The sequence below is a fragment of the Lolium perenne genome, chromosome 7, assembly GCF_019359855.2.
Source record: "Lolium perenne isolate Kyuss_39 chromosome 7, Kyuss_2.0, whole genome shotgun sequence".
NCBI lineage: Eukaryota > Viridiplantae > Streptophyta > Magnoliopsida > Poales > Poaceae > Lolium > Lolium perenne.
This window is the reverse complement of record NC_067250.2, coordinates 52,948,761-52,973,379: the sequence shown is the minus strand read 5'-3', so window position 1 is coordinate 52,973,379 and position 24,619 is coordinate 52,948,761. Positions and strand designations below refer to the sequence as shown.

At 45.3% G+C, this 24,619-nt stretch overlaps 1 long non-coding RNA gene across 5 annotated transcripts in view; it reads right to left on the bottom strand.

Annotated features, from left to right (window-relative positions):
* LOC127317521 (uncharacterized) overlaps window positions 1-23,153 on the bottom strand; it is a 134,644-nt gene extending 111,491 nt beyond the window's left edge. Inside the window, exons 1-10 of one of the 5 annotated variants that reach the window (XR_011747935.1) lie at window positions 22,218-23,152; window positions 22,096-22,129; window positions 21,157-21,232; window positions 20,891-21,003; window positions 18,861-19,195; window positions 14,458-16,717; window positions 14,336-14,369; window positions 13,397-13,472; window positions 13,131-13,243; window positions 11,108-11,437 (exon numbers count right to left, since the gene is read on the bottom strand). This is a non-coding gene — a long non-coding RNA (uncharacterized lncRNA). Of the gene's footprint in view, window positions 1-11,107; window positions 11,438-13,130; window positions 13,244-13,396; window positions 13,473-14,335; window positions 14,370-14,457; window positions 16,718-18,860; window positions 19,196-20,890; window positions 21,004-21,156; window positions 21,233-22,095; window positions 22,130-22,217 lie in introns of those variants that run through there. The other 4 variants (XR_011747938.1, XR_011747936.1, XR_007861242.2 and 1 more) reach the window with 4 other exon arrangements.
* Between the last annotated feature and the right edge of the window lie 1,466 nt (window positions 23,154-24,619).

The following is a 24,619-nucleotide window of genomic DNA, read 5'->3' as shown; positions in this document are numbered from 1 at the left end:
GCCTCTACCGGAATCGCATGTAATGTGTTTATTTTTTCCGTATACTGGTTTGTTTGTTGGAAATTTTCCTTTCCAGTTTAGTAGTGTGTTTAACCTAAAGGTAAATCTTCGACTTAGCTGCTGTCTGCAACCCGGTTTCATGGCAAGCAAGACAAACCAGAAGGATTTGAGCACATGAAAAACAAGAAAGAAACCGAAAACAAACAATCCGAAAAGATTTTAACTAACCCCGGTTATACTGGTTTTTTGTCAAAAGTTTCGAGTTTTTTCTCTAAGTTCGAGAAAATGCTTGCTTGTCAAAAGAACTTTGGGCCTCATACGTCAAACACCCAAAAGAGGTAGAGAGAGCCAAAGTAAAAGAACCAAGTGTGCATTTGATTGAATTCGGGAATGAATCTGGAATCTTCACCATGCAAGTTGCAAAGGAAAACAAACCGAAAGGTTTCCATAAAACCAAGTTCACCGGTTTAGCATAATAATCTTAAAGGTTCAAGCATGCAAACCCATTAAACTACTGCAGTTCAAACCACCAAAAGGACTTAAACTGTATACTACATTTTACCACCCGGCGTACCGGGGGATTTCACGAATTGTTTATCGTAAGACGGGAACCAAGTTTTTTCACTCATAAAGCGGAGATGAGCTCTCCGGGGCTTGTCTGGTAGCGACGGGTTCTTTAGGAGCTTGCTCGTTGTTACCGGCAGCGGGTTCTTCTAGGGCATCTCCCTCAACCTCTTCCTCTTCTTCGCCTTCTTCGGCTTCTTCGTCATCATCAGTGAATTCTTCTTCAAAATCGGTTGGAGGAGGAATGAAGGTGCTGGTAGAGGCATAGCTGGCGATGCGGTAGGCCCGGGCGTGGCGCTCGGCACTCTTCTCTGGATCGGTATCTGTTGGAGCATCGGCACGCATGCTGTGTAAGCTCTCCAGATCCAGAGATTCGTACCTGGAGCACACGAATCGCAGCGCTGTGTCGGCCCCGTCACGCGCAGCAGAGTGCCGCCACTCGCTCAGCCGCTTGCCAACATCCAGAAGCCGGTCCGCGAGGCCGCTGATGTTGTCCGACACCAATTCCCTAGGCCAGAGGCACTTGAAGACCTTGAGCGCGGCCTCCGGTAGCTGGCCAAGATGCCGGTCCACAACTCTCATGTGCGAGATGCGGGAGTAGAGAGCGGAAAGATGGTCCTCTGTGGTCCAGGGGGTGTTGGCGTCAGGAGCCGAATTCCCAGTCCGGACCTGTTGCCTGCCAAAACTCACCGGCGAGCAGTGGTTAAGCAACACGAAGAGCCGGGAGACTCCCACGACCGCTTAGTGGGCCCTGGCGCCTCGCGTCGTCCCGCAAAGTCCCAGCACACGTCCTGGCGGTTGCAAGGGCGTGCCACCTGACCTATACCTGATCAGGAAGGTGTTGGATTGCTTCAACTAGTCTCCTGCATGGTAGACACGTAAACATTAAATACGAGCCCGATCGGCTCTCAGGTTGCCCTGTGGATCGGCTCGAAGAGCCGATCGCCCCATGGTTCACGTTGGATTTATGATGACATGGGGATCCTGCTTGATCAAAACAAAGCTAAACCAATCTACGATAGTTTAGGGTTTTCACCGCATAACCGGAACATCCTACGCGTAGTTGGGCCTAGCAGATACGAAAGATGATGGAAACTATCCCTAAAAGAGGCCTAAAAACCAACGTTAAGTCAATTCCCGGAACATCCCTTATAGGAACGGTAAAACAACACCTCACGCACTACCGGATCATCCAACCCCAGCATAAGGCCTAATCATGCAGATATTAAACTAATCCTTGAAACAAGGAGCAACTATAACAGATTGGATCTACTAAGTAACGAATAAGCAAGGTGCTGCCCTTACACCTATTCAGGTGTAAGGACAGCTAGATATCGAGGGACGACATTGCTAAGCGAATATGCATAAGAAAAGCATCAATGCAAGCCCCAAGACATCTACGATAAATAGTGCTACTCTCCATCAACAACGCTTCAGCACGAGTAACACAAGGTAATCGAATAAACGTGTACTGCCTAGATCGCAAGATGCGATCTAGGCAGCATGATGCTTACCCGGAAGAAACCCTCGAAATAAGGGGTGGCGATGCGCCTGGTTTGTGTTTGTTGTGAACGTGATTGTCCTCCTTTCTCAATAACCCTAGATACATATTTATAGTCCGTAGACTGTCTAACGTGGGCATAAACCCAACCGTGTACGAGCTAGACTCTGTTTCTTAATCCTAACCGACACGTACACTACTATTATTTACAGATACACGGGCACGCTGGCCCAAATTCTAGCCCCAAGGCCGATTCAGAAACTCCTCTTAAATGTAAATCTTCCAAGCCCATCTTCATCACGACCCAACTCCAATGCGGTCAAATTCTGGTGATAACACATGCCCCCCTGGTTTTGGCAATAATAATTCCAAAACCACTCTGTTTTTTCCCTTTCTTCGTCGTGTCAAATCGGGGCAGAACAGAACCGCCACGGTATCCCTTCATCATGATACCTTGCCTTCTCAACTTCTCCGCATGATTTGACGGTTTTGGCACCACCTCTTCGGGAACCGCTGCAGCATTGAATCATCTCCACTATATCGCCTCTATTTTAACCGCATCCTGCAGTTCACTTCTTCATCCCCTTTGCATTAGCACTCCAAAAGCCCTCCTCTGCCACCATGTCTTCTTCCTCCTCTGCCTCGTCGGGTCTTTCCTCCCAGTCCTCCCCCTCCCGTGAGCCGACGCCGGAGTGGGACCCGGAGGAGGCCCACGAGGCCCACATTCGCCGCGCCATAGAAGACGGGGACGAGCCCAGTCACAACTTCTCCGTCTGGTCTGAGGACGACAAGTCCTCGACCGACGGGGAAAGTGACCTCCCCTTCCTTGCCGATGGGGAAACGGAGGAGGAGAGCGATGACGATCGCTTCTCCTGGGACGACTTCACCTCCTCCGAGGAGGAGGAGGAGGAGGAGGAGGACGACACCTCCTCCGATGAGCCGCCGGCCAAACGCTTCTGCCCCTGGCCGGGAAACCTCAGCGACTTCGACAGCGACGACGACGCTGACGAGGAGGACGAGGACAACGAGGGCCCTGCCGGCGGCCGCGGCAGCAGCGACGACGAGCCCGCCGGGAGTAGCGCCGACAGCGGCGACGACGGCGACGACGAGGGCAGCGACGGCCCATAGATAGGATCCTTAGCATAGGATCAGTAGTAGTAGATGGGGCAATGTATCCCCTGGTACTTCCCTTTGAGAGCAATCAGCTCTTTATGTAAGAAATCCCGTTATCAATGAAGAATTTCCTTTAATATGATTTTGCCGATTTCCTTTATGCGAATTTAGCCGATTTCCCCTCACACTGACTTTGCCGATTGTCAACTTGGTCCATGCTCAATGAGCCGATGGCAATGCATCGGTCCCTCACGATAAATTACGAGATAGGTCAATTTAGTCACCCCCTCAAACGGTAACCTGCAACCCTTGCTCAAATTCAGATCCCCAAATTTCCAATCGAACAGGTCCAGACCGCAGTCGTGCGAACCCTAGATCTTGGACACGCAAAACCAAACTCCGCAGCGAACCCAATGGCGGAATCATCCAGCGCCAACGCCACGGTCTCTGGCCTGAAGGTAATCCTTAACCGCCCCAAGTGACCTGAGCGTAATGTTAGATTTAACGGCAAAACTCCTGAATTAATGCCTGGTCTCATCATTAATTTTAGGTTTCAGACATTCTTCTGCCGCATCCTTCTCTTCCAAATTCCCTTTGCCTTGGTCCCCGTTCCATCGAAAATCCCTCCAATTTGATTTCCTGTGAGGCCAATAGAATTCCCTTCGTGAACCAAAACCTGAATCTAACCTCCTGGGCCGACTGCTTACGAGCCTGGCCTAACCCTCCCGAGGACTGGGTTTCTTGGTACAATAGAGTAGCCAAAACTCACCAAGCCAAATGGGAAACCACAGGAATAGCCGATGCTCTGTCTTTGTCATTGTCTCCCCTTGAGAAACATGAAAATCTCCTGAAAACCATCGGCTACTTTTGGTCTGACGCACTAAACTGCTTCATGTTTGGCCATGGCCCCATGACGCCAACCTTGCTGGACGTGGCCATGATCACTGGCCTAGACATTTCATCCCCCAGCCCTTCTGCTTTCATGCTACCAAAAGTGCCATTCAAACTCTCCTCTAAGGAAGAGTGCACTAACTGGGGTGCCTATCTTAGACGCCACATGAAAACCAAGGGCCCTGTAACACACGGCCTTCTTGAACTTCTGGTTGGAGCATTTCATATTCTGTGGTCCTTCCCTCGCTCCCACCAAGAACTATCTCTCTTTGGCCTATGAACTTGCCAAAGGCACCCAACTTGGCATTGGCAAGCTGTTTCTGGGAGAAGTCTATCGATACCTCCAACTGATGTCTGTCAAACTATTCTCCCAAAAGACAGTTAAAACGGGAGGCCCCTGGTGGTTTATTCAGTTATGGGCTCAACTGTTCTTCCAGAACCACATCCCTAACTTTCCACCTTTGGCTACCTGCACCTTTCCAAACACCAACGGGAAGCCAATCCGCTGTACCAGCTACGGCCAAGCCTTGTACAGTCTTCCAGGCAGCAAACTGAACCCCAAGGAAGCATCAGGATGGTTCAGAACTTTTTACCAGGGCCTGGATGACCCTCTCTTCTTTCCTTATCAGGAGTCTGAAAATTTTGAAAACCCAGTCTCCTTCAGGTTAGACAGCTTTGCCGATGACGACAGCACTCGATAGTTATATTCCATCATGATCCGTCCCTGCTTCCTCCCAGTTGGCATGAGCACCTCAAACAGGATCATAAAACCTGGTTATGAATCTTACCAGCTAGTCGTAGTAGGCCGGCAATTCGGTCTTGGGCAGGTATCTCCTCACCCCTTTCTCCACCATCTGACTGAGAGCAGGGCTGACTTGCCTGATGTTATCACCAGTCAAAGATGTTACTCCTTTTTTGATGCTCTAGTCATCCCAATCCCTCACAATCTATCCTTCATCTCTTCGACTGATGACTTTGAGATCTGGTGGACAATGTGGAAGACCCATGCCTTCAGGAGAGCCCTCGGACCATTGCTGAAACAACTTGACGCTGAAGTTGATACTTCTGCAGAACAGGTACCACCTGCTCGCAAATTTCCATTCGATAGTTTCAAGTGATGCTTTATAACCCTGCTCTGTTTCTTTGCAGCAACAAGATGGCCCAGAGCCTGTCAATGATGATGGATCCCCCTTCAAATTCCTCCCACCAGCTCCAGTGGTCCTCTTCTGCAAGAACTCACCACCTTTTAAAAAGGTTGTGATGCAGAGCTAGCCGATTCCAATAAAATCGGCTCCCAAGAGTAAAGACTCTTCAGGGCCAGCTGCCCCCGAGCCTCAGTCAGGGCGAGAACAATAGTGAGAAAAGTAGCTGCCAGGAAAACTTTGAAGGGAAAAAACCCTGCGCCAGCTCTAGAAAGCTTATATGTAAGCTGTTCTATACCCCATCTTGTTCCATTCATCCTTCTAGGCTTTTATAGCATGTCAGTGTCCATTAATCCTGCTCTTGCAGACCTCCACTGAAGACAATACCAGCGAGGAGACGCAGTCCAGCCGACGAGGCTCAAGCTCGGGCACCTCTGAGGGCACCACCACGCAAAAACAGCCAGATGTGCCACCATCAGCTTCCAAGAAAAGGTCAGCCCTTGAACCTGCTGCCCTTCAAGCTCCCATCAAAACAGGGCAGGGAAGCTTACGCACAAAGAGTCAATGCACCAAGAGGGCTCGGAAGGATCAGAAAACCCCTTCCTCGAACCAAGAAGCTTCAAATGTAATGGCTCTCCAACTCCTCCTAGCTTAGTTCTTGTGCTTTGCTGCCCAGATCGGCTCACCATCTTTTTTGCAGACTGATGAAACTTCCAGTGAGGATGTCGAGGAAATTCTGATGCCCTCCACCACTCTGGAGGTAATAACCTCTAAAGGTGACATCGACCAAGTTGCCACCTTGGCCAAACCCCAGGCAGAGACGCCACAGCCGATTGCTTCATCATCGGCTGTTCCCATGGTCATAGGAGAGGTATGCTCCCTTTGTTGGGCTTGCCCTCACCCTGATCTGCAGACTTATGCTACTTTTGTTGTTTGTCAGGGCTGTGATCTCTCTGGCTTGCTGTCGTTCGACCCTGAATCTATCGAGCCGGCCCACTCCACAGCACGTGATGAACCGAGCCCAAGCGTCATCGCTGACCAACTCCAACGCCTCAAAGCTCTGCTTTCTTCACCCATTGAGACATTAGTCGAAAACTCTGAGGAGGTGAAGAACATTCTTGAAGAAATCCAGCCTCACATCCCAGTGACGCTGCAGTTGAAGCTCTGGCCAGTCGTGACGTTGTCTGCCTTCAGGTCAAGGGTGCAGTTGGCTCGTCAGAGAATCGACTTACGCCACACCCAACTCCCGCTGAAAGCCGATATTGCGGACAGATGTCAACGGCTTAATGAAAAAAGGCAGCTTTGGATGCCAAGACTGACACCTCTGTCAGCACTGCTGAGCTCGAGATCTTGCGAAAGGAGCTGAAGGATCTCGAAGAACAGGTGCGGGTCACCAAAGAGCTCATCTGTGACAAGGAAGCTTCCATTGCTCGCTCCCAACGGGAAGCAGAAGGCCTCAAGGTTGAACTGAAAAGTGACTTGGCAGAGATACGTGCCTTGAACAAGCAACTGGTGAAAGGCAAGGATGATGACGACAAGGCCGAGATCGCAGAGGTGGATCACGTCCATGCTGGTGCACTCCGCGCCTTAGAAACTTTCCTTCAGTAGGGCCCGCGTATGTGGCAGTTTGTGCTTGTAATTCTAGAGTCGATGGCTGTGCATCGGCTTTTTATTCTAGAGTCGATGGCTGTACATCGGCTGAACTTAAAAAATTTATATTTTTTCCGGCCGATCTACTTATGCATCGGCCCCGGTATTCCAATGTCCATCATCTTCGAGGAATATATCTTGAGCTGCTGGCCATTGACAGCCACTACATACTTCGTAACCTCGTATCTTATCCGTTTAAGTTCCCCCCGAGCCGATTTTTTCAAATGGATTGAAGATATCGGCTCTTCAGGCATCCTTTCTTAGATCAATGCTGAACACAGGCAAAATGCATGTCGAGGATAATTTTGGCCGATTGCTAGAATCGGCCTCCTTTTTCATCGCAATGCTTAATGAGGGTCTACGACTTCTTGGTCTTCTACTATGGCTACGTGACATGCTTGAGATGAGATTCGTGCTTTTTATTTTTTGGGGCCGATCGCAGGGATCGGCCTTGCCACGTACATCTACTGATTTAGATCTTGCTACTCTGTCAGGCCGGTGGATAAGACCAGCCTCACCCCGTTTTTTGAAGCTTCGATGCGCTCACAGCCGTCCAAACTGATTCCAGAGAGCGGCTCTTGGTCGTCTGCATCCCAAATATTCATGGCAGCTAGTGAGATCTCGATTGAGTCATCTGCCTGAACAACCTCCACTTCATCTCCATCCCACTGTATGATGCATTGGTGCATTGTGGATGGGATGCAACAGTTGGCGTGAATCCAATCCCTTCCTAGCAGGACAGCGTAATTGCTTTTGCTGTCGACGATGAAGAATGAGGTAGGTATGGTTTTTCGGCCTACGGTCAGATCTACATTCAGAACACCTTTTGCTTCTGATGCTTGGCCGTTGAAATCGCTTAACGTGACGTTGGTCTTGATCAGATCGTCATTGGAGTGTCCCAAACGTCGTAGCATGGAATACGGCATTATGTTGACTGCTGCTCCCGTGTCAACCAACATCTTGCTGACAGGCTGCCCATCGATATAACCTTTTAGGTATAGAGCTTTCAAGTGCCTGTACCTCCTCTCTCGTGGCTTCTCAAAGATCACTGGCCGTGGACCACAGTCGAATTGAGCCACCGATACTTCCTCGTCTTTTGGAGCACAAAACTCTGACGGGAGTATAAACACCATGTTTGTATCAGCCGATGCCTCTACATCGGCTTTTGTCTGTTTAGGGCGCCACACCTTCTTTGGCGGGCGCATCTCTGTCTCCAGCGTTTGCTGAATTTTCACGGCCAGATCGGGCCGTGCCTTCCTCAACGTGTACAGGTACTGTGCTTCGGCTTCCTCCAGGTTTCGTAGCCGCTGCACCCTACGCTTCTGCGAATGGCTGAGTCCATCAGGGCACCACCTTGGCCGGTGGTACCTATCCTCTTCTTCATCTAACTCCTCGAAGTCTTCATCTTGAGACGACTCAGCTCGTTTGTCCTGAGGTGGGAGAGGTCCTAAACGCTTGAACACTGAAACTTCATTTGTTCCCTTCCTCTGCGGTCTACATTCTGGGCAGTTCTCGATTGTAGGCAATCGGCTCATTCCTGAATCCCAACAGTGTTTAAAGAAGGGACAGTTCCAATGCCTATCCAAGTCTTCTTGCTCTCTTGACCTCCCTCTAGCGTGACGCTCGTACTCTTCATTGTCTCTATCATATCGACGATACCTCCTATCATCTACATCAGACCGACGATATCTTTCGTCATCCACGTCGTAGCACCGACGTCGGTCATACTGCTGCTCATATTTGTTAAGGAGATGCGCGGAGAGTGGTCGTTGATACCGCACGCTTCTCACTTCTTCTTCTGTCAGGTACCGTCTTTGTCATATTGGGGCCGGTCGCGTGGATCGGCCTCCTCTTTCTCCTTGCCACGGGAGTGGCTGCTTTCTGCTTTATCTTTTCCATGGCGGGTCCCAAGCCCTGCCGTGTTGACACCAAAAGAGAAACCTGGCTCGCGTCTTAGGGAGTGACTGAGATCCACCATGTTGACGCCAGGAAACGGATGTGTGTCTACCTTCATGGCAAATTGTCCGAAGATTAATCGGCCTGACTCTATCGCCATTTGAATCTGTGCGCGCAACACTTTGCAATCGTTGGTGGCGTGGGTGAACGTGTGATGCCATTTGCAGTATGGCCTACCGTTCATCTCTTGTGACGTAGGAATTTTGTGGCCTTCGGGTAACTTCAGCTGTTTCTCCTTCAGCAGCAAATCAAAAATTTGCTCAGTTTTGCTTAAATCGAAGTCAAACCCTTTTGGAGGCCCTGGTTGTTTCACCCATTTGCAGGACACGGGAACTGCCGCCCGAGTCCATTCAGCCACAGCGACTTCCTGATCTTCCGCAGGGTCTTCATCCTCCTCAGCGTCGACCAGGCCTATCGTGCGCTTGAACTTGTCTTGGTACAATTCTGGGTGGCGCTGTTCATACGAAGTTAGTCTCTGGACCATGTGCGCTAACGAATTGTACTCCACTTGGAACGTCAGATCCTTGAGTGGCGCTGCGAGGCCTGCCACGGCCAGCTCAACTGCTTCTTTCTCAGATAAATGAACCGAATAACATCGGTTCTTGACAGTTCTGAAACGTTGAATGTATTCAGACACCGTCTCTCCTCGCCTTTGCCGAACCTGCATCAGATCAGCAATGCCCACTTCGGTAGCTTCTGAATGATATTGTATGTGAAACTGCTCTTCCAGCTGCTTCCATGTCCGAACTGAATTTGGGGGTAGCGAGGTGTACCACCCAAAGGCTGGACCCGTGAGAGATTGGTCAAAGAACCTCACACGTAGCGGTTCTGATGCTGAAACCATGCCCAACTGTGCCAAGTATCGGCTCACGTGCTCGATGGAGCTCGATCCTTCTGATCCACTGAATTTTGTGAAGTCAGGGAGCCGATACTTAGGTGGCAGCGGGATCAGGTCATACTCATTGGGATACTGCTTGGAATAGCCGATTGTTTTCTTCTTCGGCAGGATACCGAACTGATCTCTCAAGATTGCGCTGATCTGATCCACGGTAGGAGCTGTAGAGGTTGAGCTGTCCGGACTCGTTGTAGTGGCATATTTAGTTAGCCACGCCTGTTTCTCAGCATCTGCTCCAGAACTCCCTGCTGCTCCAGCAATCCCTCCTACCGTAACCATCGCTCCTGCTCCGGCAATTCCTCCTGCCGAAGTTTGGATCGCGCGCGTCCAGTTGTTGCAGTCCGACACGTATGTGCACACGTATCCATATGGGATCTCCTTGGGCGGCTCATACAAGAATTGGTAGTCGCCAGGATCACCTCCAACCTTGTAGACAACGTATGCCGGTGAACCTTGTTGCTGTGGAGCTGCGATCGCGAACGGCAATGGTGGCCTCGTGTGGAATGGTATCTCTCCCTGATAAGTCCCTAAAGCAGGTCCTGACGGAGAATACTGATGTTTCATGATTTCTTGCACCACATGAAGTGCAACTCGCTCAAGCGTATTCACCAGGCTCTCAAAATGCCGATGTAGAGAATGAGCCACAGCATAGTTAATTTCTTGGCGCAGGGCTCTGGTACGTTCCGCCGAAGGGAGAGACAGATCTAATCCCTCGAACGCGCCTTCGGGTGTGAATCCTTTGAACCTGATGCCGTGCGAACGGGTCTTCTCAAAAGAGCCGATGAGATCGGCTTCAAAGATGGCCTTCAGCTCATCGTATTTCTTCTTATGCTTTGCAGGTAGATCCTCGTACTTGATTGGTTCGTCCGACATCTTGGCTGCCGATGTTGACGTGGTTGTTGTAGAAAGTGTCCCACCGGGCGTGCCAGAATGTGTTGCCTGCCAAAACTCACCGGCGAGCAGTGGTTAAGCAACACGAAGAGCCGGGAGACTCCCACGACCGCTTAGTGGGCCCTGGCGCCTCGCGTCGTCCCGCAAAGTCCTAGCACACGTCCTGGCGGTTGCAAGGGCGTGCCACCTGACCTATACCTGATCAGGAAGGTGTTGGATTGCTTCAACTAGTCTCCTGCATGGTAGACACGTAAACATTAAATACGAGCCCGATCGGCTCTCAGGTTGCCCTGTGGATCGGCTCGAAGAGCCGATCGCCCCATGGTTCACGTTGGATTTACGATGACATGGGGATCCTGCTTGATCAAAACAAAGCTAAACCAATCTACGACAGTTTAGGGTTTTCACCGCATAACCGGAACATCCTACGCGTAGTTGGGCCTAGCAGATACGAAAGATGATGGAAACTATCCCTAAAAGAGGACTAAAAACCAACGTTAAGTCATGTGGGGACCCCGGACTAGCTGTCCGAAATACCCTGTTATGTATACAGTTCACGATCCCATGATCAGTGCGCCGTGAACACATAACCGAACTGATATCAAATTACACCATCCATTACAAAGCGGAATAAGAAAATTACAACATGGTCACATGACCAATACTTACATAATAGCCTCGAAGGGCCTAACTAAACATCAGAGTAGCATCATCACTTCAGCAGCGCAGTACCCAAGTCATCTGCCATAACCCTACAGGCAACTGACTGGGAAGACGTTCCTAGCTCGCATAGACGTCGCCAACTCCTTCTTCACCTGTCGAACTCCTTCAAGTCTGGCCAAGTAAATAGCCAGGGACAAAGCCGTGAGTACATTTGGAATTGTACTCGCAAACCATCAAGAAGGTGATAAAAATTCTAACTAGAGAAGGCAAGAGAGAAAATAGTTTCTCTCGTGGATGTAGCATGTGGAAGAGAAATAGTTTCTCTTGAGGATATAGCATCCCGGCATCTCGAGTGATGGGGACACTAAGGGAGTCCTATTACATCTCTATACCTTTGTTAAAGAAGAGGTAGCATACCGCCATCTCAATTGATGGGGATACTAGGAAAGTCCTATGACATCTCTATATCTTTGTTGAAGAAGATACTTCAAAAGATAAACTACGACATCTCTATATCTTTATTGAAGAAGAGTCCCTCTACATGAAACACTAGGAAGGGAGCAACCCAATTTATTTGTCCTTCCCGACCATCTCCATATGGTCGACACAACCTTTCCCGTACCCTTCCGGTACATCAAAACAAGTTCTTTCCTTTCATTTGCCAAACCATTTTGTAAACCAAAACTCATCAGGCTAAGCAACAGCCATTCCAACCGTCCATGACCGCGGACGCGGCTATTCGAATAGATTTAACTCTGCAGAGTTTGCACACTTTCCCCACAAGATCCGCGAGTTTATCATGTGGGCATCATCCCTGCATATCAACTATGCCATGACAAAAACTCGGACATAGCCTTTCGCCTATTCGTCTTAGCACGGGATCCTACCCTATGGAGTATGTACCTCCCGGCACCGTGGCAGCTCACCTCCTTTGAGCGTGGCTCCACCGCCAAGCCAGGAGACCCATAGTGTCTTCCGGACGGGTCAGCCCCGAAGGCCTCCCGTTATACTATTGTCTCCACCAACAACAATCCGGATTCAGGGGTAACCTTACCCTTATATAGTTGTGCGGTGTCCCATGTTAAGAAGAACAAACTACGAGCTAAGCCCCGTCCCACTCCAGGGTAATGTGGTTGCGCGGGTTAATTGTCACGGGTGAATACTTAGGCGCCAAAGTTTTCGAAAACAAGATTTTCTTTCCAACCTTCTTTGCCAAGATCCTTTCCTTTCATAAACACACACTTGGGTAAGTCCAACTCACCCAAGGTTTTCAAAAACATTTACAACAAGGTAAACCTTGAGGGGTTCCCAACCTATAGTTTCATGAGTTGAACTAGTATTGCACTACGGCCGAGATGAGAGTCATCCCGCCATAGATGAGGTATAAAGGGGTAGTGGAGTGGATCATACTTGCTTAAGGTAAGCATGTATTATGACAACACAAGGAGGAATATACTTTCAGATTTGTGGTGCTAATAACACAACTTAGATAGTGGAGTGTCACTATCCAACATATTCTCCAAGATGGTACACGGCATACTCCTCTCAAGTTGAGAATACACCAAGATCATGACATTGATACCTCTATACTACAAAGGGGTGGGTGTGGTGTAAGTTAATATCTTGAGATGGAACATGCTCAAGTTGAGCATACAAGATCACCAAGTGGAATAGCACGGCCATGTTACCATGCATCCCATAACACAAGGACAATAGTGGAGCATCACCACTAGGGAGTACCCCACTTGCAATCACACATAGATGACATAAATAGAGATAATAACACACATAGAATGAAGGCGCTTTGAACATCAACAAATGACATCCAACTAGACACCGGATCAGAGATCAAAAGATGGCTTGCCTTGGCTTATTTGTCCCTGTACTTCTTCAACTCCATCAATATAAGAATCCCAACAATATAAATAAAATCCTTGTCCAATTCCACTTCTTCTTCTTCTCCGAAATTGCTCGCGTCTATCGCCGGAAAATATAAAAGGAACACAATCAATCACATCGCACCAACAAAACAAACATACAACAACCATAATTTAACCATTCAATAAAGAGCTACCATACAAAGGACTTATAGATACCACAAACAACTTAAAGAAAACCCATGTTATTTACCTAGTAAAGGTATGAGAGTATCACAACTTAGCAATTGCCTCTCTCGGTTATCACCATAGTATAAACCAAACATCCCCTGGTAGATAACATCATAAAGAGGACAAAAGCATTAGTTTGACATCAAATACATTCACAAAACATTTTCAAACATTTTTGGAAAAAGTAGAAAACGGTTTTCCTAACTTAGTTTGCTCACATAACACCACACAAGAATAGGAAGCAAATGATATGCCCTACCATTTGAAAACTTAAGCAAAACAAAAGAGCTAATGTTAAATTGCAGAGATTTTGTTTTGCAAACATAAAACAAAGGTTGCCCACCTCTACTAAAAAGAGTTGGTCAAGGGTTTTAGACAAACCGAAAAGTTTTGTTTCAACAATGCATGTCACACATAAACATTACTAACAGCAACAAATATGTATGAACAGAGACTAATAATATTTTTCCTAGATGGCCAGTACTAATACAAGACTAACCCAATTGGAATCACTCAAAAAGGTTGAACCTACAATTTTAGGACCTGGCTTGAATCTGACTGTACAGAAAACAAGATCTGTATGCCAAAAATTGTAGAAAAATCCTAAAAATATGAGGTCAGTTGCATCTGAAAGGTATTGACAATACGGTTCTAATGCAATTGGTTTCACTCGCAAATTCATCTCCAAGCTCATGGTATAAACAGACAAAGTCAGATCTGACCAGAAATTGATCTGTGAATCATTTCAATTCTATGAGGTCATTTGAAGTGAACCCAACGCCAAAATGAAGGTACTGGAGAGGGCTTTCACCCAAAATTGAGTTTGCTCAAAAAGGTTTTGTAAAACGGAAGAAATCTAACAAACAATGATTCTGCATGTTTGCAGAACTTTATTTATCATGCAAAATCCGTAACGAATTTGAGGATGAGACCAATGCCAAGTTGTAGATATTTTCCGTACCTATCTGCAGAAATTTGAATCACTCGATTTGGATCTGCACACGAGATTTGACGGATTTTACAAGATCGTACCAGAATCTGAAACAGCAAGAAACAGAAATTACTGCAAGGTTTTGGACGAACTTTGCTCAAGAACTTCAGATCTGAGGATAGCTCAACCTTCTCCATGCTTGGACCAACATGCACCTGCATCAAGATCCAATCTTAGCAATGGAGGGAGAAGAAGAGGAGATTAAACCATCTAAGGTTAGGGAGAAGAAGGAGAGGGAGGCTCTCATGGTGAGGATGAGTTTGAGGGAGGGGGAGAGCTTCATCTTGGTGGCTTGCCATGGCTATGGCCGGCCATGGGAGCAAGGGGAGCACCATTTTCGTGGGGAAGTGGAGGAGGAGAGTGTGAGGGAGTGGAGGAAATAGTAGGGAGTGAAAAGAAATGAGGCAAAGGAGAGGAGTGGAGAGGAGTGGAGAGTGGGAAATGAGAGCAAGTGAGGAGGGAGTGGGCTGCCAAGCCCCTTTATATAGAGGGAGAGGGGGTGGGTTGGCTGCCTCCTCATTGATTGAGTTGGTTGGGAGGTAGCCTCCTCATTGATTGAGTTGGTTGGGAGGCTGCCCATTTATGGATTGGGGTAGGTGGGAGGCATGGCTTGTATAAGAAGGAAAAGGGGAGATAGTGCTGGCCGAATTTTGAATGCAAACACAAATTGGCCGGCTCCATTCTTGCCAAACAAAAATGAACAATGAGAGAGAGATGCACATCATCCATGTGCATGATGTTGAGGAGGTAATGTTGATGGAGGTTGAGACATAGAGATAGAAATGGAGAGTGAGAGTGATATGCATTAAAAGGAAAATTTGTTATCACTTTGTTTGTGGCAAACAAATGATGGAAAGAGATAGATCCAAGGTTTAGAGGGGTAGTGATGGAAGTACAGATACAATACCAATGGTGAATATGGTGGCATAAAATCAATTCAAGAGGTCAAGGTGTTGATGGAAAAGAATGGGGGAGTGAGATAGGTATGAGGAAAAATAAGTTGTTCTAAAAAAAAAAAGGTCAATTGGGAGTGGTTTGAAATACTCCCTGAGTCTAGGGTTCAGTTGAAGGGAGTCCATTTGAAAGTATCAAATGATCATCCATTTGATCAAGAATTGGAGGATGAGGGGATACAATGTGGTAAATCAGTGATGTGCATAAGATGTGCAAGGATTGTCATTTGAAAATAAAGAATTTATTTGAAAGGGATTTGAAACACCTCAATTGGGAATGAACTCAAGTGGAATGGAATTTGAAAATGTTGAGAGAAACTAGTTGGAACATAGGAGGTCAAAATGTTCTACTTACTTTCTCAAGTGAAGTAGAGTTTTTCTCAAATGTAAAATAAGCAAGAGGAAGACAAGAAATGGTATAGGTACCATAAACAAGCCTTTTGTAAAATGGAAAACAAAATAGAAAATAATGTTTTAGAAATCAGTACTTGGTAGAAATGGGATGAAAAACAAAACCCATTTCAGTTCTTTGTTTTCTTTGAAGAAATATCCTGAAAAGATTTTATAAAACTAGAAGTAGTTTTGTGATCAAAACTAGAGAAGGAAAAACAATAGGGTTTTTGAGAAAGAAAACTAATTTAGGGAGGAGTGTTCTCAAGGGTAGATGGTGGCCTCAAAATGTACCCATCATTCCCAATCTTGGTTTTGTGAAGATTAAACTTGAATAAAAACAAGAGGTAAAAGTGAAGGAAGTGATCTTGAGGTAAAACATTGGATAGGGTACAAGATCAAGTTGAAAATATGAGCTGCAAGGATTGACTGAGACATGCAAGACGTGGAGGTTGAAGAGGATGTTGCATAGATGAGATCCATGCATTGAGGTCAACAATAACAGTGGTGGTTGCTTAGATATCCACTGCCAAAGTCTGGAACTTATAAGCTTGCCAAAACAGATTGTTGACTTGGCTTCAGAATCAACCTATGATGAGTGGGTATAAGAGAAGGATGTGATGAGGGTAGATGATCCCAAATTTTGGATTCAAGGATGGTTTGAGCTGGACTAACACAAATAGGAATATCAAGATGGCACACTCATGTTGCCATCAGGAGAAGAGTTTGATGTAGTAAAAAGGAAAACAATTTTACCTAAGTCACACATGTTTTTTTTATTAGGTGAGTTGTATGTTTGACCACTAGAGGTGTTGTTCTTTGAGGTACTCAACACAGAACTCAACAAGAAATCAAGACAATATATCTAGCGGCAGATCAAAGCAATTCATCACAACAAATAAATCAAGGCAACTCATCTAAATTAGTCTATAGAAAAAAGTTTTTGTTCCCCCTAATATTTGAAATATGGACAATTAATCAAGGTTGCAAAAGTTGGGGTGTTACAGATCTTCCACCCTTAAAATAATCTCGTCCCGAGATTACTGAGCGTAGAACTGGAGGGGTTGTAAAGTTTAACGAAAATTAGACTCCATTTTTATGCCTTTGTGTGGAGAGGGTCGCAACTTCAGGTTGTGAGAGACATGATGGATTTCTGACGATGGCGAGCTTCATGAAGAGGCTGACGACTCCGTGCAGAAGTTGGATCTATACCTTCTTAACGATCCTAGCGGGGTTCATGATTTTCAGGAGAGTTAGCTTAAATTTAGTGGAAGACGAAGTCTTCCACCCTTAAAATTGTTCAGCGGGGTTCCTGAAAACTTAGAGCCTCAGCCACGGGTCTTGTCAGGCGCTTTTGGAGGAGTCATTGATCTCTCGTCTTGAGTCGAACTTCTTCAGAGAAAGTTGTGCAGTCCACGGCTTCAAGAGGGGTTAGTGCATCCCATGTTTCCAACGGTGTGTTAGAAAGGTTTAAAATGTTAGGGTTAGCTCCAACTTTTAGTGGAAGACTTTCACCCTTAAGATTTTTCATCGGGCTTTCGGAAAATCTTAGAGCTTCTGCCTTGCGGTCCTGTCGAGGGCTTCTGAAGGAGTCATCGATCTTCCGTACTCAGTTGAAGAATCTTCAGGGGCGACGTGCAGACCGCAACTTCAAGAGGCACTCACGGTGTTAACTAAACCATAGGGGACGCGCCGTGAGTTAATAAGTTGATGAAACGCCTGGTTGGTACCCATATGAAGCAGCAACAGGGGTCGTCGAAGACAATCTTCAGCTTGAGGGTCGGTGCTGACTTCAGTAGCAACTAAGAAGTTAGCGGGTAAACTACGCCTAAAGTCTTGAGTCTTGAGGTATCTTCAGGAGCCTTCACTTGATGAGGACCAGATGAACCATGTAATGTAGCTTGGCTTTGACGCTATTGCTCACTCAACTTGTTAGACGGTGTGTTAGAGGGTAGTTTTCAAGAAAATATCCTCGAGGTTAGCGCGATTATGCTCCAAGGTTAGTCCAAATTAGTATGTCTTCTCGCAGAGGTGCAGTCATTCTTGAAGGTAGGGCTTCTTCTTTCTTGGCGTAGTCGAGATGCTCCAGCTGATATTGAAGGAAGTTAGCGTAGATGGGGGTTTGGGTTAGTTTTCCTGATGTTTGAAAAACAACTGCTAACGGGGGTAGAGTTAGAGCTTTTTGTTAACTTATCCAACTAACTAGCAGTTAGCAAAACATCGGCGAGGTAGGTGAGGGTGAAAACATCTTTGGGAGGCTTTCTAAGCTAGTTTATCACACTAAGGGTGTTTTTCAGACCGAAAAGCCAAGACAATTATACACACAACAAACAAACAAAAGACACTCAAGGCAGCACACAAGGGAACTACAAGCAATCATCAAACCAGGCATGGTAACCTAAGTACCCATGGAATGCCTAATGCGCGGGGGTAGCTCAATCAAAATGATTGAGTTTGTCCTATCCATCCTATATGTTTGGGGCTGGTCACGTATGCTGACGTCTTTATCTTGCTGACATTGGCTTCAACTTGGATCCTTGTAGCAGTTGGTGGCGACGTAGGCCTGGTGTTGAGTCATCGATGTCGAGGTGAAGACAAAAACTGCGTAGATCTTCTAGTCTCGATATCCCGGAAACATGAGGTCTTCAGAGAGGTAGTTGTGGAGGTACCCCAAGGTTGACAACTTCTGGTGGCTGGCCTAAAAATTACTAGTCAAGAAATTGAGAACTTGATCCTTGACGACTACGAAAGTGCGAGTCCAAAGAGGAACAAAGTCAGCCCCTTGACAAATTTTGGTGACAACCAAAGACATGACGTTATCATCCCTATATGTGCACACTAAGTTGACCTCCAATCTTCATGAGTCTTTCTGAGGGATTGATCCATCTTCGAGTTCGAGTCTCCAGTCTGAGTTGGGGACATCGTCCAATATGTAGGTTTGAATTGGCTGAGACAATAGAGTAAGAATTTTCAAACCTTTTTATAAAGCGGAGAGGTAAGAATTTTAGAAGCTTTGAATAAATAAGAGGAGTAGAAGCTATACTTCCGACTAAAGAAACAATTTGTTTTGTAAATAGTTTTGTCCAAGTACTTGTTTCCTAACTAACGTCCATGCTAACTAAGGTCTCCTACAGTCAGGATGGCTCTGATACCAGCTCTGTGGGGACCCCGGACTAGCTGTCCGAAATACCCTGTTATGTATACAGTTCACGATCCCATGATCAGTGCGCCGTGAACACATAACCGAACTGATATCAAATTACACCATCCATTACAAAGCGGAATAAGAAAATTACAACATGGTCACATGACCAATACTTACATAATAGCCTCGAAGGGCCTAACTAAACATCAGAGTAGCATCATCACTTCAGCAGCGCAGTACCCAAGTCATCTGCCATAACCCTACAGGCAACTGACTGGGAAGACGTTCCTAGCTCGCATAGACGTCGCCAACTCCTTCTTCACCTGTCGAACTCCTTCAAGTCTGGCCAAGTAAATAGCCAGGGACAAAGCCGTGAGTACATTTGGAATTGTACTCGCAAACCATCAAGAAGGTGATAAAAATTCTAACTAGAGAAGGCAAGAGAGAAAATAGTTTCTCTCGTGGATGTAGCATGTGGAAGAGAAATAGTTTCTCTTGAGGATATAGCATCCCGGCATCTCGAGTGATGGGGACACTAAGGGAGTCCTATTACATCTCTATACCTTTGTTAAAGAAGAGGTAGCATACCGCCATCTCAATTGATGGGGATACTAGGAAAGTCCTATGACATCTCTATATCTTTGTTGAAGAAGATACTTCAAAAGATAAACTACGACATCTCTATATCTTTATTGAAGAAGAGTCCCTCTACATGAAACACTAGGAAGGGAGCAACCCAATTTATTTGTCCTTCCCGACCATCTCCATATGGTCGACACAACCTTTCCCGTACCCTTCCGGTACATCAAAACAAGTTCTTTCCTTTCATTTGCCAAACCATTTTGTAAACCAAAACTCATCAGGCTAAGCAACAGCCATTCCAACCGTCCATGACCGCGGACGCGGCTATTCGAATAGATTTAACTCTGCAGAGTTTGCACACTTTCCCCACAAGATCCGCGAGTTTATCATGTGGGCATCATCCCTGCATATCAACTATGCCATGACAAAAACTCGGACATAGCCTTTCGCCTATTCGTCTTAGCACGGGATCCTACCCTATGGAGTATGTACCTCCCCGGCACCGTGGCAGCTCACCTCCTTTGAGCGTGGCTCCACCGCCAAGCCAGGAGACCCATAGTGTCTTCCGGACGGGTCAGCCCCGAAGGCCTCCCGTTATACTATTGTCTCCACCAACAACAATCCGGATTCAGGGGTAACCTTACCCTTATATAGTTGTGCGGTGTCCCATGTTAAGAAGAACAAACTACGAGCTAAGCCCCGTCCCACTCCAGGGTAATGTGGTTGCGCGGGTTAATTGTCACGGGTGAATACTTAGGCGCCAAAGTTTTCGAAAACAAGATTTTCTTTCCAACCTTCTTTGCCAAGATCCTTTCCTTTCATAAACACACACTTGGGTAAGTCCAACTCACCCAAGGTTTTCAAAAACATTTACAACAAGGTAAACCTTGAGGGGTTCCCAACCTATAGTTTCATGAGTTGAACTAGTATTGCACTACGGCCGAGATGAGAGTCATCCCGCCATAGATGAGGTATAAAGGGGTAGTGGAGTGGATCATACTTGCTTAAGGTAAGCATGTATTATGACAACACAAGGAGGAATATACTTTCAGATTTGTGGTGCTAATAACACAACTTAGATAGTGGAGTGTCACTATCCAACATATTCTCCAAGATGGTACACGGCATACTCCTCTCAAGTTGAGAATACACCAAGATCATGACATTGATACCTCTATACTACAAAGGGGGTGGGTGTGGTGTAAGTTAATATCTTGAGATGGAACATGCTCAAGTTGAGCATACAAGATCACCAAGTGGAATAGCACGGCCATGTTACCATGCATCCCATAACACAAGGACAATAGTGGAGCATCACCACTAGGGAGTACCCCACTTGCAATCACACATAGATGACATAAATAGAGATAATAACACACATAGAATGAAGGCGCTTTGAACATCAACAAATGACATCCAACTAGACACCGGATCAGAGATCAAAAGATGGCTTGCCTTGGCTTATTTGTCCCTGTACTTCTTCAACTCCATCAATATAAGAATCCCAACAATATAAATAAAATCCTTGTCCAATTCCACTTCTTCTTCTTCTCCGAAATTGCTCGCGTCTATCGCCGGAAAATATAAAAGGAACACAATCAATCACATCGCACCAACAAAACAAACATACAACAACCATAATTTAACCATTCAATAAAGAGCTACCATACAAAGGACTTATAGATACCACAAACAACTTAAAGAAAACCCATGTTATTTACCTAGTAAAGGTATGAGAGTATCACAACTTAGCAATTGCCTCTCTCGGTTATCACCATAGTATAAACCAAACATCCCCTGGTAGATAACATCATAAAGAGGACAAAAGCATTAGTTTGACATCAAATACATTCACAAAACATTTTCAAACATTTTTGGAAAAAGTAGAAAACGGTTTTCCTAACTTAGTTTGCTCACATAACACCACACAAGAATAGGAAGCAAATGATATGCCCTACCATTTGAAAACTTAAGCAAAACAAAAGAGCTAATGTTAAATTGCAGAGATTTTGTTTTGCAAACATAAAACAAAGGTTGCCCACCTCTACTAAAAAGAGTTGGTCAAGGGTTTTAGACAAACCGAAAAGTTTTGTTTCAACAATGCATGTCACACATAAACATTACTAACAGCAACAAATATGTATGAACAGAGACTAATAATATTTTTCCTAGATGGCCAGTACTAATACAAGACTAACCCAATTGGAATCACTCAAAAAGGTTGAACCTACAATTTTAGGACCTGGCTTGAATCTGACTGTACAGAAAACAAGATCTGTATGCCAAAAATTGTAGAAAAATCCTAAAAATATGAGGTCAGTTGCATCTGAAAGGTATTGACAATACGGTTCTAATGCAATTGGTTTCACTCGCAAATTCATCTCCAAGCTCATGGTATAAACAGACAAAGTCAGATCTGACCAGAAATTGATCTGTGAATCATTTCAATTCTATGAGGTCATTTGAAGTGAACCCAACGCCAAAATGAAGGTACTGGAGAGGGCTTTCACCCAAAATTCAGTTTGCTCAAAAAGGTTTTGTAAAACGGAAGAAATCTAACAAACAATGATTCTGCATGTTTGCAGAACTTTATTTATCATGCAAAATCCGTAACGAATTTGAGGATGAGACCAATGCCAAGTTGTAGATATTTTCCGTACCTATCTGCAGAAATTTGAATCACTCGATTTGGATCTGCACACGAGATTTGACGGATTTTACAAGATCGTACCAGAATCTGAAACAGCAAGAAACAGAAATTACTGCAAGGTTTTGGACGAACTTTGCTCAAGAACTTCAGATCTGAGGATAGCTCAACCTTCTCCATGCTTGGACCAACATGCACCTGCATCAAGATCCAATCTTAGCAATGGAGGGAGAAGAAGAGGAGATTAAACCATCTAAGGTTAGGGAGAAGAAGGAGAGGGAGGCTCTCATGGTGAGGATGAGTTTGAGGGAGGGGGAGAGCTTCATCTTGGTGGCTTGCCATGGCTATGGCCGGCCATGGGAGCAAGGGGAGCACCATTTTCGTGGGGAAGTGGAGGAGGAGAGTGTGAGGGAGTGGAGGAAATAGTAGGGAGTGAAAAGAAATGAGGCAAAGGAGAGGAGTGGAGAGGAGTGGAGAGTGGGAAATGAGAGCAAGTGAGGAGGGAGTGGGCTGCCAAGCCCCTTTATATAGAGGGAGAGGGGGTGGGTTGGCTGCCTCCTCATTGATTGAGTTGGTTGGGAGGTAGCCTCCTCATTGATTGAGTTGGTTGGGAGGCTGCCCATTTATGGATTGGGGTAGGTGGGAGGCATGGCTTGTATAAGAAGGAAAAGGGGAGATAGTGCTGGCCGAATTTTGAATGCAAACACAAATTGGCCGGCTCCATTCTTGCCAAACAAAAATGAACAATGAGAGAGAGATGCACATCATCCATGTGCATGATGTTGAGGAGGTAATGTTGATGGAGGTTGAGACATAGAGATAGAAATGGAGAGTGAGAGTGATATGCATTAAAAGGAAAATTTGTTATCACTTTGTTTGTGGCAAACAAATGATGGAAAGAGATAGATCCAAGGTTTAGAGGGGTAGTGATGGAAGTACAGATACAATACCAATGGTGAATATGGTGGCATAAAATCAATTCAAGAGGTCAAGGTGTTGATGGAAAAGAATGGGGGAGTGAGATAGGTATGAGGAAAAATAAGTTGTTCTAAAAAAAAAGAGGTCAATTGGGAGTGGTTTGAAATACTCCCGAGTCTAGGGTTCAGTTGAAGGGAGTCCATTTGAAAGTATCAAATGATCATCCATTTGATCAAGAATTGGAGGATGAGGGGATACAATGTGGTAAATCAGTGATGTGCATAAGATGTGCAAGGATTGTCATTTGAAAATAAAGAATTTATTTGAAAGGGATTTGAAACACCTCAATTGGGAATGAACTCAAGTGGAATGGAATTTGAAAATGTTGAGAGAAACTAGTTGGAACATAGGAGGTCAAAATGTTCTACTTACTTTCTCAAGTGAAGTAGAGTTTTTCTCAAATGTAAAATAAGCAAGAGGAAGACAAGAAATGGTATAGGTACCATAAACAAGCCTTTTGTAAAATGGAAAACAAAATAGAAAATAATGTTTTAGAAATCAGTACTTGGTAGAAATGGGATGAAAAACAAAACCCATTTCAGTTCTTTGTTTTCTTTGAAGAAATATCCTGAAAAGATTTTATAAAACTAGAAGTAGTTTTGTGATCAAAACTAGAGAAGGAAAAACAATAGGGTTTTTGAGAAAGAAAACTAATTTAGGGAGGAGTGTTCTCAAGGGTAGATGGTGGCCTCAAAATGTACCCATCATTCCCAATCTTGGTTTTGTGAAGATTAAACTTGAATAAAAACAAGAGGTAAAAGTGAAGGAAGTGATCTTGAGGTAAAACATTGGATAGGGTACAAGATCAAGTTGAAAATATGAGCTGCAAGGATTGACTGAGACATGCAAGACGTGGAGGTTGAAGAGGATGTTGCATAGATGAGATCCATGCATTGAGGTCAACAATAACAGTGGTGGTTGCTTAGATATCCACTGCCAAAGTCTGGAACTTATAAGCTTGCCAAAACAGATTGTTGACTTGGCTTCAGAATCAACCTATGATGAGTGGGTATAAGAGAAGGATGTGATGAGGGTAGATGATCCCAAATTTTGGATTCAAGGATGGTTTGAGCTGGACTAACACAAATAGGAATATCAAGATGGCACACTCATGTTGCCATCAGGAGAAGAGTTTGATGTAGTAAAAAGGAAAACAATTTTACCTAAGTCACACATGTTTTTTTTTATTAGGTGAGTTGTATGTTTGACCACTAGAGGTGTTGTTCTTTGAGGTACTCAACACAGAACTCAACAAGAAATCAAGACAATATATCTAGCGGCAGATCAAAGCAATTCATCACAACAAATAAATCAAGGCAACTCATCTAAATTAGTCTATAGAAAAAAGTTTTTGTTCCCCCTAATATTTGAAATATGGACAATTAATCAAGGTTGCAAAAGTTGGGGTGTTACAAGTCAATTCCCGGAACATCCCTTATAGGAACGGTAAAACAACACCTCACGCACTACCGGATCATCCAACCCCAGCATAAGGCCTAATCATGCAGATATTAAACTAATCCTTGAAACAAGGAGCAACTATAACAGATTGGATCTAC